General features: G+C 39.4%; 1 long non-coding RNA gene across 1 annotated transcript; it reads right to left on the minus strand.

Moving 5' to 3' along the window:
- Positions 1-217: 217 nt before the first annotated feature.
- Positions 218-8,604, minus strand: LOC121136976. The gene is made up of 2 exons (XR_005874174.1): positions 8,478-8,604; positions 218-398 (listed from the first exon to the last, which is right to left on the minus strand). It is a non-coding gene; the product is annotated as an uncharacterized LOC121136976 (long non-coding RNA).
- Positions 8,605-11,529: the final 2,925 nt, after the last annotated feature.

The following is an 11,529-nucleotide window of genomic DNA, read 5'->3' on the forward strand; positions in this document are numbered from 1 at the left end:
GTATGTTTTTTAAGGGCTTGCCTGATATGGTGGCACACACCCTTAGCCCTAGTTCTTATGAAGCAGAGGCAGGTAGGTCTCAGTGAGTTCAAGGTCCTTACATCTACACAGTGCATTCTATGTTGGCCAAGATAAAACAGGGAGACCTTGTCTCTAAATCAACATTAGAAAAGTTTGTCTAAGGTTAGAAAGCTATACTCCGACAAAGATAATGATATGATGAGAAACAAACTCATTTATTTAAAAGAGGACAGGAGGGAACTACTGACATAACTGATTAAAACAGGACAGAGGAGATGAGGGCTGCTACAGTGATGGGCTAGAGTAGACACGGATTCTATGGCTTAATTGCTACAAATGATCAGGCCACTTGACTCGATGATTGCTCCACTTTGATGCTGTGGGGAGAAGAAATAACATAAGCTGAAAATTAGAGTTGGGAAACACAATCTCTCTCTCTCCCTCTTCTCTCTCTCTCTGTCTCTGTTTCTGTTTCTCTCTCTCTCTCTCTCTCTCTCTCTCTCTCTCTCTCTCTCTCTCTCTCTCTCTCTCTCTCTGTCTCTCTGTGCTTGAGAAAGCAAGTAGAAAATCATTGAGTAGTACTTTGAGCCTACTGAGATATTTTTTTGGTCAGGAATTTTAGAGGCAATAAATCAGTTTAGTGGTGTTTCTCTCCAGCTACATTTTATTTTCTGCATTCAACATGGAGCCCTGAGGTTGACACAAAAGATGTGGTGGGGCACAAGCCAGGTGATGAAGTGAGTGGCTGAGAGACAGTGCTGTTAGCTCTAAACAAAAAGAACTTACTGAATGTGAGCTTTGTCTCCAATATGTTCATCTCTGGCTTCTGTGCTCAATGATTTTTTTCGGAAAAATAAATTTGAAATTGCTGATTCATGTTTTTGACATTTACTCATCACCCCCAAAACAGACTACAAACGCTCTTCCTGTGGCTTCTATTGGTCTTTACCTTTTTGTCATTGTTTCATTTTTAAGCCCAGTTTCCTTCTACTCTTCACCCAGTCTTGAGTTCAGCTGATTCTAGCACTGTACAGCCTGAAGGCTTTTGATTATCCACTCTTGCTGTTATTCCCTGGGCATCTCCATTCTTCTTTCAGAACAGAGATGAAAGTTACACATACACACACACACACACACACACACCATGTTTATGATTTCTAGTTGTGGTTTACAGCAAAAAAACTGTCTTCATACCACTTTGATCATAATTTAACATAAAATCTTCTAAGAAAAATAAAAAGTACTTTTTTAGTTCCCTTTGTATGTTCCATAATTTCTGCTTAATGTCCAGCACAGGATCTGTCTCATACAGATTGTAATAGGATTACTGATGGAACAATACTAGTTCACTCACTGCTTCCTACTTCTTCTAAAACAATGTGTGTATGACCATACCAGCAAGATTGGAAACAGACTGTCTCTAGCCTCACTAGAAACCATACATTTTTATTTGCACGGGGTTCTTAAACTTTTTTTTCAATTGCAATAATAATGTCACTGATTCCTGTGTGTCCCAATATACTTTGATTTTTTGCTACATAATTTAATGGTCCCACTCACCCCATTATGTCACCATCATTATCGTCATTGCTACTTTGCAGAAAAGGATATTAGAGCACAGAGTCCTCAAAGAACCTGTGAAACCATGTAGACTATGAAAATTTGAAGGTGAATTTGTAGCCCGGGCTTTCTGATTGAGATGTAGACATTCAACAACAGGAGCAGGCTTTCCAGTGGTCTCTTTCAAGTTCCATCTTACAGATAGATCAAACACATCTATTCAGGACCCATGTTTTGTTTATAAATTTACTCCCTTGCTATGAGAGGCTACATCAGGGAGGAAAATGGGATCATGCATGTAAGAGCTTTCTATTATTACAACATACTGCCTACATATATAGTACTTTCCCAGGCCCACTATAGTCTCTACTCTATGCTCACATCTGGGTAAAGACACTTCCTTGTATTCAGTGCAGCTCTTATAATTTACCAAATTGATATTAAATTAATTAGTGTTTCTCAGTATCCACATTTTTGAGATTCATTATTAAATCAGAATATTTCCAAACCAGATTTTTTTAGAAAAATTTACAAAGAATAATTAAATCAGAATATTTGCGTGTTTACTAATTTCTAGAAGAATTAAAGAGAATGATTGAATCAAAATAATTAAAAATCTGATTATTATGGTTAAAATGCAATTATGTTTCTGTGTTTGCACAAATAAAGCTATCACTGACTTGAAATCTGTTCTATATCCTGAGGCTAGCCTGTCACAGTGATTAGTGGCTATCATTATTTTTTTCCATTCTACACAAGTGAGTATTAGATAACATGTGCTCTTGAGAGGCTTCTTTAAACGTTCCTTCCAGATCTGGGCCAGCTCTCTAGAGAAGTCAGGTTTCCGTACTTGGTGATGGATCTAAATAGTGATGGATGTGCAGGCACCAAAAAGCTTCTGGAAAGTTTCTGAGGTCAACCTTGCATATGTCACTCACTGAAGGATGAAGAATGGAAGATGGCTACCCTAACTTTCCACCTGACTAAAGGCATGCTATAACTACTGAAGAAGGAAATCATGGTTTAAGTGAAGATAGTATATTTTTAAAACGGAAATAATAACTTACCAAAAAAAAGCAGTGACTAGGTGGACAAGAAACTCAGAGAGAAGCTATTGTCTTTTGAAGTTTGAAACCTGTTCTTGCTCCAAAGTCCAAATCTTGCTATGAACTTGTCAACCAGCTCAATGGGAAAAATGAGTTACAGTGTGACCAAGGGTCAGACGGTTTGAAGATTATACTTTAGGACATAAAATTAAATAAAAACCAATCCAACAAATTCAATTCTTCCTTGATGTAAGACATAATTATTTTCTGCCCAATACCGTCCCTTTTTCTAACAAAAATGATGAAGGACTCCTTAAATAGTACTCCAGGGAAAGAGAAAAGGTACTTTGCAGAGCGATATTTCCCCTCTCTTCTTGGTGATCATATGAAACCTTGTGTGTTGCTTACTCTCCTTGCTTAGTCAGCTCTTTTGTATGAATGAGCTTTTAGATATTCAAGCACTATTACAGACTGTTCTGATTACAACTGTTTGCCTTTTCTTACTAGTCAGACACTTATGTGGGTGCCAGAAGGCTTCAGGAAAGTTAAGCCCTTCCCTGGGCAGGAATCATACATATGCATATACAGATACATATACAGACACAGATGTATATTTTTAAATGAGAAACAGACTTATTTTACATATCAATCCCAGTTCCCTCTCTCTTACATCCTCGCATGTCCCCCACCTACACTCATCCTATCCCACATCCACTCCCTAGGGAGGGTAAGATCTTCCATGAAGGATCATCAAAATCTGTCAAGTCATTTGGGGCAGGGCCTAGGCCCTCCCCCGTGTATCTAGGCTATGAGAGTATTTCTCCATGGGAAATCTGTTCATGCACTAGGGATACATCCTTGTTCCTGCCAAAGGCCCCAAAAACTGCCCAGTGCTCTGAACTGACACCCATGTTCAGGGGGCCTGGTTTGGTTCTATGTTGGTTCCTCAGCTGTCAGACTGGGATGCATGAGTTCCCACTTGCTCAGGTCAGCTGTTTCTGTGGGTTTTCCCTTGACCCCTTTGTTCCTTACTCCTTCCTCTCTTAAACTGGATTCCAGGTATTTGGCACAGTACTTGGCTGTGGATGTCTGTTTCTGCTTCCATCAGCTACTGAAGGAAGGCTCTACGATGGCATTTAAGGTAGTCATCATTCTCATTATAGGGGACAGGCATTTAAGGTAGCCTTTCCACTATTGCTTAGGTCCTAGTTGGAGTCATCCTTTTGGAACTTCGTACAATTCCCTAATTCAATATTTCTCTTTAAACCTGTAGTGACTTCCTCTATTGATGTGTCTCTCTTCTTACTATCCTCTATCCCTGTCCCCACTCCTCAAGTTCTTCTGACCCCTCCTTTTCTCCTCTCCTCTTTCTCCTACCTCCCTTCCCCCTCCCCATGATCCCCATTTGCTCAGGGGCTCTTGTCCCTTTCTACTTCATTGGGGCACCATGTATGTCTTTCTTATGATCTTCTTGTTTCCTAGCTTCTCTGGAGGTGTGGATTGTAAGCTGGTAATCTTTTTCTCTATGTCTAGAATCCATATATGAGTGAGTACATACCATGTTTGTCTTTCTGTGACTGAGTTACTTCACTTAGGATGGTTTCTTCTAGTTCCATCCATTTGCCTGAAATTTTCAAGATTACATTGTTTTTTTCCACTGAGTAGTATTCCATTGGTTTAGGGGCATCATACCACCCTGAACATACCAGATCTTGTCTGATCTCAGAAGCTATGCAGAGACATGCCCAGTTAGTACTTGAACGGGATGATGCCATGTGGCCTATTCAGGTGAGTGGAAATCAGGAGAGAGCTGAGCAATTAAAATGAAATTCTAGATCTTAAATTATGTAAGGGACTATCAATACCTGCCCCTTATTTCACCTTTTAGCATTTCTGTTCCTGTTCATGTTGTTGATACCTCTGTGCCTATCTTGATAACAAGAAAAGGAAAAACAACAACAGAAAAACTGATATCATACTGATATCATGGGAATGGGAGGATGGAATATAAATCTTCAGGTTAGCTTTAATTTTATAAAACAATGCAATTTGAGATAAACAAGTTAAGAAATAAAATCAATATTTTACACATAGTAGCGGATCCACTTTTCAAAAGAAATTATGTGATGTCAAAGCAAGCCAAGAAGGTCTCCATCACTTCTAGTACTCAGTACATCTCAGTTTATTAGTAATTGCTTGCATTCTTAGTTATCATGTTTGTCTTGGCATTTTCCTGTGACACTGCCATTCTCTTGCACTGCTAAGAAAGGACCATTTTCTGACTTAGATATCTGATGTTTGAGAATAGCAGATGAATGATGCATAGTGTGCAAGTCAGGAAGGTACATAAAAGTGCCTGGCTACTTTCCCATTTTCATCTGATTCCACATATGCATTTGGGTTTCTGGCTACATACACCCTTTTAAAAACTTGTGTCCCATATTTTAGATTACTGCCATTGTAAGTACATAACATTGTCATAAATTATCTCTGCAGCTGATTTCAATGGATGTAGACTTCAGATGCTATTCATGAGTCTATGAAGCAGTTGCACAATAGAAAATAAGTTTTCAATATACTTTTAAAAATACACTTTATAGTCTTGGCATCTTTCCTAATTAGCCTTTCATCAACTTGAAACAGAAGTTCAGTTGAGAAAATGCCGTTCCAGATTGCCCTGTGGGGCATTTTCCTCATTAATGATTGATATTAGAGACCCCTATCCAGTGAGAAAAGTGACAACCCTAGACAGATGTTCCTGGATGGTATAATAAAGCAAGCTGAGCATGCCACCAAGGAGCGCTCTTCTATAATGTTGGCTTCAACAGCTACCTTGAGTTTCTGCTTGGATTCCTACCCTGATTTCCCTCAGTAATTGAGTGGGATCTGAAAGTTGTGAGTTGTAATAAAATCTTTCCTCACAGGTTTCTTTTTTTATTCTTTATTTTACTTAAAATTTATCCTATTTTACATATCAATTCCCCATTCTTCTCCCTCCCATCCTCCTATGCCCCCCAAAGATCCCCACAACCCACCCCCCACCCACTCTCCAAGGATAGTGAGGCCTTCAATGGGAGATAACCAAAGTTTGTCATATCATTTGGAGAAGGGCCTAGGTCCCCCTCCATGTAGCTGGGCTGAGAGAGTATCCCTCCATAGGGAAGGGGCTCCGACAATCCATTCCTGTACTAGGGATAAATGCTGGTTCCACTGCCAGAGTTCCTATAGAATTCCCAGGCATCCTAACTTCCACCCACATTCACATGTCTTTGTTCAGTTAAATGTTAGTTCCCCAGCTTTATGACTGGGGTCCCTGTGCTATCACTAGGTCAGATCAGCTGTTTCTGTAGGTTTCTTCAGCATGGTCTTGACTCCTTTGCTCATCCATCCTCCCTCTCTACAACTGAATTCAAAGAGTATGACTCAGTGCTTAGCTGTGGGTGCCTGCTTCTGCTTCCATCAGCTACAAGATGAAAGTTCTAGGATGGCAATTAAGGTAGTCATCAATCTCATTATAGGCAAGACATCAAAGGTGGCCTTTGAACTACTGCATAGATTCATAGTTGGGGTCATATTTGTGTATCTCTGAACATTTCCCTAGTGCCAGATTTCTCTTTAAACCTATACTGGCTCCCTCTATTAAGGTATCCCTCTTCTTGTGGTACTCTATCCCTTCCCTGACTCAGTTTTTCTGATCACTCTTGTTATCCTCCCCCCTCCTCTTTTCCCCTTCTCATTTTCCTACCTGCTCATACTCACAATTTGCTCAAGAGTTCTTGTCCCTTCCCCCTTCTTCAGGGGAACAAGTATTTCTCTCTTAGGGTCCTCCTTATTTCTTAGTGTCTCTGGTGGTGTGGATTATAGGCTGGTAAGCCTTTGCCCTATGTCTAATATCTATATATGAGTGAATACATACCTGCTTGTCTTTCTGTGATTGGGTTACCTCACTCAGGATGATTTCTTTCAGTTCTTTCCATTTGCCAGTGAATTACAAGATTTCATTGTTTTTTTTCTATTGAGTAATATTCCATTGTGCAAATGCACAACATTTTATCCATCCATTCTTCAGCTGATGGACATCTAGATTGCCTCCAAAGGTGGTCTCTGCTAGATTCATAGTTTATTTCATCTTTGTGGGTCTCTGAATAATTCCCTAGTGCCAGATTTCTCTTTAAACCTATACTGGCTCCCTCTATTAAGGTATTACAAATAATGCTGCTGTGAACATAGTTGAACATATGTTCTTGTTGTATGCCTGTGCATTCTTTGGGTGTATGCCCAAGACTGGAATTACTGGATCTTGAGGTAAACTGAATCCAATTTTCCTGAGAAACCCCCATACTAATTTTCAAAGCAGTCCCACAAGCTTGCACTCCCACCAGCAATGGAGGAGTGTTCCCCTTTCTCTACATCCTCTCCAGCCTAGACTGTCTTTGGTGTTTTTTTTTTTTATTTTAGCCATTCTGGCCAGTATAAGGTGGTATCTCAGAGTTGTTCTGATTTGCATTTCCCTGATGGTTAAGGATGTTCAACAGTTTCTTAAGTGTCTCTCAGCCATTTTCGATTCTCCTATTGAGAATTCTCTATTTAGTTCTGTACCCACTTTTTAATAGGATTGTTTGGTGTTTTGGTGACTAGCTTCTTGATTTTTTGTATATATTGGAAATCAGCCCTCTGTCAGATGTGGGGTTGGTGAAGATCTTTTCCCATTCTGTGGGCTGCCATTTTCTTTTTACTGTGTCCTTCCTTAATAAAGTTTCTAAGTTTCAAGAGGTCCTATTTATTGTCAGTCTCAGTGTCTATGCTACTGGAGTTATGTTCATGAAATGATATCTTGCACCAATTTGTTCAAGGGTAGCACTTACTTTCTCTTCTAGGAGGTTCATTGTGGCTCTATTTATGTTGAGGTCTTTCATCCATTTGGACTTAATTTCTGTGCACAGTGATAGATAATGACCTATCTGCAGTCTTCTACATTTCAGCATCCAGTTAATCTAGCACCATTTGGTGAAGATTCTTTATTTTTTCCATTGTATAATTTTAGCTTCTTTGTCAAAAATCAGGTGTTTGTCAGTGTGTGGGTTAATATCTGGGTTTTTCAATCTGATTCAATGGTCTACCTGTCTATTTTTGTGCCAATACTAAGCTGTTTGCAGGAGTATGGCTCTATAATAGAACTTGAAGTCAGGGATAGTCATGCCTCTTGAAGTTCCTTTATTGTACATGGTTGTTTGGGCTATCCTGGGGTTTTTGTTTTTCCATATGAAGTTGAGTATTCTTCTTTCAAGATCCATGAAGAATTTTGCCAGTATTTTCATGGGGTTTGCATTGAATCTATATATTGCTTTTGACAAGATTGCCATTTTTGCTGTGTTGACCCTAGCTATCCAAGAACATGGGAGATCCTTTCATTTTCTGGTGTCTTCTTTAATTTCTTTCTTTAAAGACTAAAATACTCCAAAATATGCAATATATTTTTACCTGCTCAACACAAAATAAAAAATCATCTTTGGATAATTTGTATGCAATGCAGAATCTATTCTTTGGTAATACAGATATGTATATTACCTTTAAATGTTTATGTATTTTCATAGCAAAGGGACAAGACACCAATGAAAATAAATGACTTAGGTGATCCAGCATCTCAAAACACCTTTGCTGCAGTTTTCTCAAAATTCTGCATCCAAAACAGGTTCAAAACTGCTGGCTGAGATGGTACAGTTTTACAAACTACTCCAGTCAAGACTTAGCAATTATCATGGCCTTCTCAACGTTCTCTAAAAGATTCTATTGCCTATGGAAAGCACACCTCTGGGTGTTGAAATTGAAACCTAGGGAAAGATTTCTTACAGCTCTTTGATCACAGGTCTGTGTCCATATTCTTTCAGGATCCTTGCTGTCTTCACTCAATCCCTCCTACTACTTTGACCTTGCTGAGGTCAAAACAATAGAACCAGGACAGTGGTAAAGTTACCTGCAGGAAAAAAAAAAGAAGGAAAACAAAAAAAGTGAGCTGTTTGGGACCCAGTGTCACTGTATTGTGTTGGGAAAATTATTTTATGAGTACTGGTAAGTGTTCTATATTTTTCAAGAACTAAGTATTAGCCAAAAGATTTCTGTAAACATGTTGCCTCTCTTTCTCCCTCTTCCCTTACCATCACTTGGGCAGTGCCTAGTCAAGGGAGCATGCAAACTCTATCAGCAAGGACTATGAGACACCAGATCCTCTTGGTTACTGCAAGTATAAGATGTAATAAGAACCTATGTTGGGTTTTCATGCCAGATTGCTTGTTAGATCTCCTAAAACCATTTTAAAGCTATAGAGGATAAGAGAATAAAGTGAAAGAAGCATCTTTTTTCTCATGATCCCCTTCCCATTAGACATAATTTTAGGTTGCAGAGCACTTTGAAGGTACCAGTGCATTGAACATGTGAGTGGAAGGCTGGAGCACTGAGCTGTACCATTGCCTTCCAGGAAGAAGAGCTGAAGATTGAATTGATTGAATTGATCACTTATGAGCAGTGATTTAACCAATCCCGCCTATGTAATGAAGCCTCTGTAAACCCAATAGGGTGCTTTGGAAAACCTCAGTCAATGACCAAGGATTGATGAAGTGTCAGCAAAGCTGACCTCCCCATTCACTTATAACCCTTCTGGAAACCACTATTATCTATTTATCTTTTCAACTAGATCGATTTGTATCCTTTATAATAAAGTAATGATATAGTCATTAGGTAATTTTCCTGGGCTTTGGGTGGTTATATCAAATGATGGATCTAAGTCAGGATTTACAGGACAATCAGACAAGACAGTGGGAGCCTGAGGTTGACTACCTACAGCTAGTGTCTGCCTTGATGTACAGTTTTGAGAGATGAGACTTTTAACTCATGGGGTCTCTGCTGACTACAGATAATCAGAGTCAGAACACTTGAAATAAAAGACATAGACAGCTAGTGTCTGCAATGTTATATACTATGTGTCTTTACTGCTGAAAAAAAAGTTTCTCAAAAACCAAACCACAGGAGGATGCTAGTTCACCTCTGGAAAGATCTGTGAACTTTGGCAGAGAGATGCAACTGAATGACCCTTTGAGAAACAAAGCAGAAAATAAATGCCTAGCCTTTCTCTTCCTATACTCTGGTGCTGGGCTGCTACTTCCCATTAACTGAACCAAATCAGAAGGCAGCAGCAAAACAGTCTACTGACCCAGCTCAACAAGATCACTCTTGAGCCCACTGTAAGACTGAAGAGTAGGGAAGTCCCACAGACTGTGTCATTTACTTACTTGTCTAGTGCTGTGACAAAACACCATGGAAACTTATAAAAGAAGATTTTATTTGGGGCTGACACTAAGAGGAATTGAATCCCTCCATCATCTTAGTAGGGAGAAAGACAGCAGCAAGCAGGCAGGAATGGCACTGAAGCAGCAGCTGAGAGCTCACATCTCAATCCACAAACAGAAAGCCTGAACAGCACTAGAAATGAGAGGAGGCATTTGAAAACTCAAAGTCTGCCCTCTTGATACAGCTCCTCCAACAAGACCACAACTTTTAATCCTTTCCAAACAGTTCCATCAACTGGGTACCAAGGATTCATGCATGAGTCTATACGGGCCATTTTCATTCCAACCACCACAAGCTGTTTTACACTGGCTCCTTTACAAGGCTCTTAAGCCTTAGGGACTTCCATCTGAGTGTGCTTGCTCATTGAATCATATGAGTCTCTTCTACTGAATACTTTAATACTCCATTTTCTAGAAATCTACAATTTTTCCAATTGTCTTGAGCGCCATCTGGCTAAAGGCTTGTTGTAGGTGCTAGTAGAATGTGGAACCTCCAGGAAGACTAGACTAGGTCTGTTCCTCAAAAACAGCAGAGTTGATAGAATTAAGATCCTTTGCATAAAATAGAACACCCAGTAAAGAGGACTCAAGTCTGACAGAAGCTGGCTTCTTGGTTATATAAACTAGATAAAACTGGGAATAGCCATGAGCCTCAGGGAACTGCCACATAGAAAATGAAAACTTTCCTCTACATGTGAGAGCCTGTAGTCAAGCAGAGATATCCTACAAGACTTATGATTACCAGCTTCCATCTATAGAATGAGAATAGAGTCATTTCTACAATTGCAGCAATATCCAGAGAAGAACCATCAGATAATACTCTGTTTTATCATGGTCATTATTTTATGTTTTAAAAAGAAACATCAAAATAGCAATGGAAGGAAAGGACAGAGACACTCTGGACACACATTTCTTTCAGTACCATACAACAATTGGAGTGGAAGAGAGACTCAGTCATGTCAAACTCTGAAAATAACATTCCAAATAATATCTCACTCTGATAAGGACAGCATTTGCTTGGGTCCTGTGTAAGTGCATCTGACTACCTGGCACAGAGGGGCAGGAAAAATTCTGCTAGTGTTTGTCAATCTTTTCAGAGTACTTGACAACTGATGTAATAGGTCAGTGGGGCCTGGATGACTTGATTTTCTTAGATAACTGGTCTGTGAAGTAAATGGAAGGATTCAGCCAGCTGTAACCAAACAAGCATCACAAGAAAATCATCTTATGCCCTTTGTTTTAGCTTTATCGGTCTCATTTGAGAAGAGATGAAAGAGACACTTCTGCCCTGGGTGTGTTGGTTAGTCTGGTTACTCAGTTTCAGCACTAACTTTAAGATAAGGTAGTTCGAAGGAGGAAGAGAGGCAGGAGAACTGTAGGACATACTTCTTGAGGCTTTAACACAGTGGTTATTAACCTGTGGGTCATGGCTCCTTTGGAGTCACATAGGACTATCAGAAAACACAGATATTTGTGTTGTGATTCATAACAGTTGCAAAGTTATAGTTATGAAGTAGTATGAAAATAATTTTATGGTTGGGAGTCACACAACATGAGGA

Source organism: Mesocricetus auratus, unplaced genomic scaffold, assembly GCF_017639785.1.
Source record: "Mesocricetus auratus isolate SY011 unplaced genomic scaffold, BCM_Maur_2.0 Super-Scaffold_100676, whole genome shotgun sequence".
In the NCBI taxonomy this organism is placed as follows: Eukaryota; Metazoa; Chordata; class Mammalia; order Rodentia; family Cricetidae; genus Mesocricetus; species Mesocricetus auratus.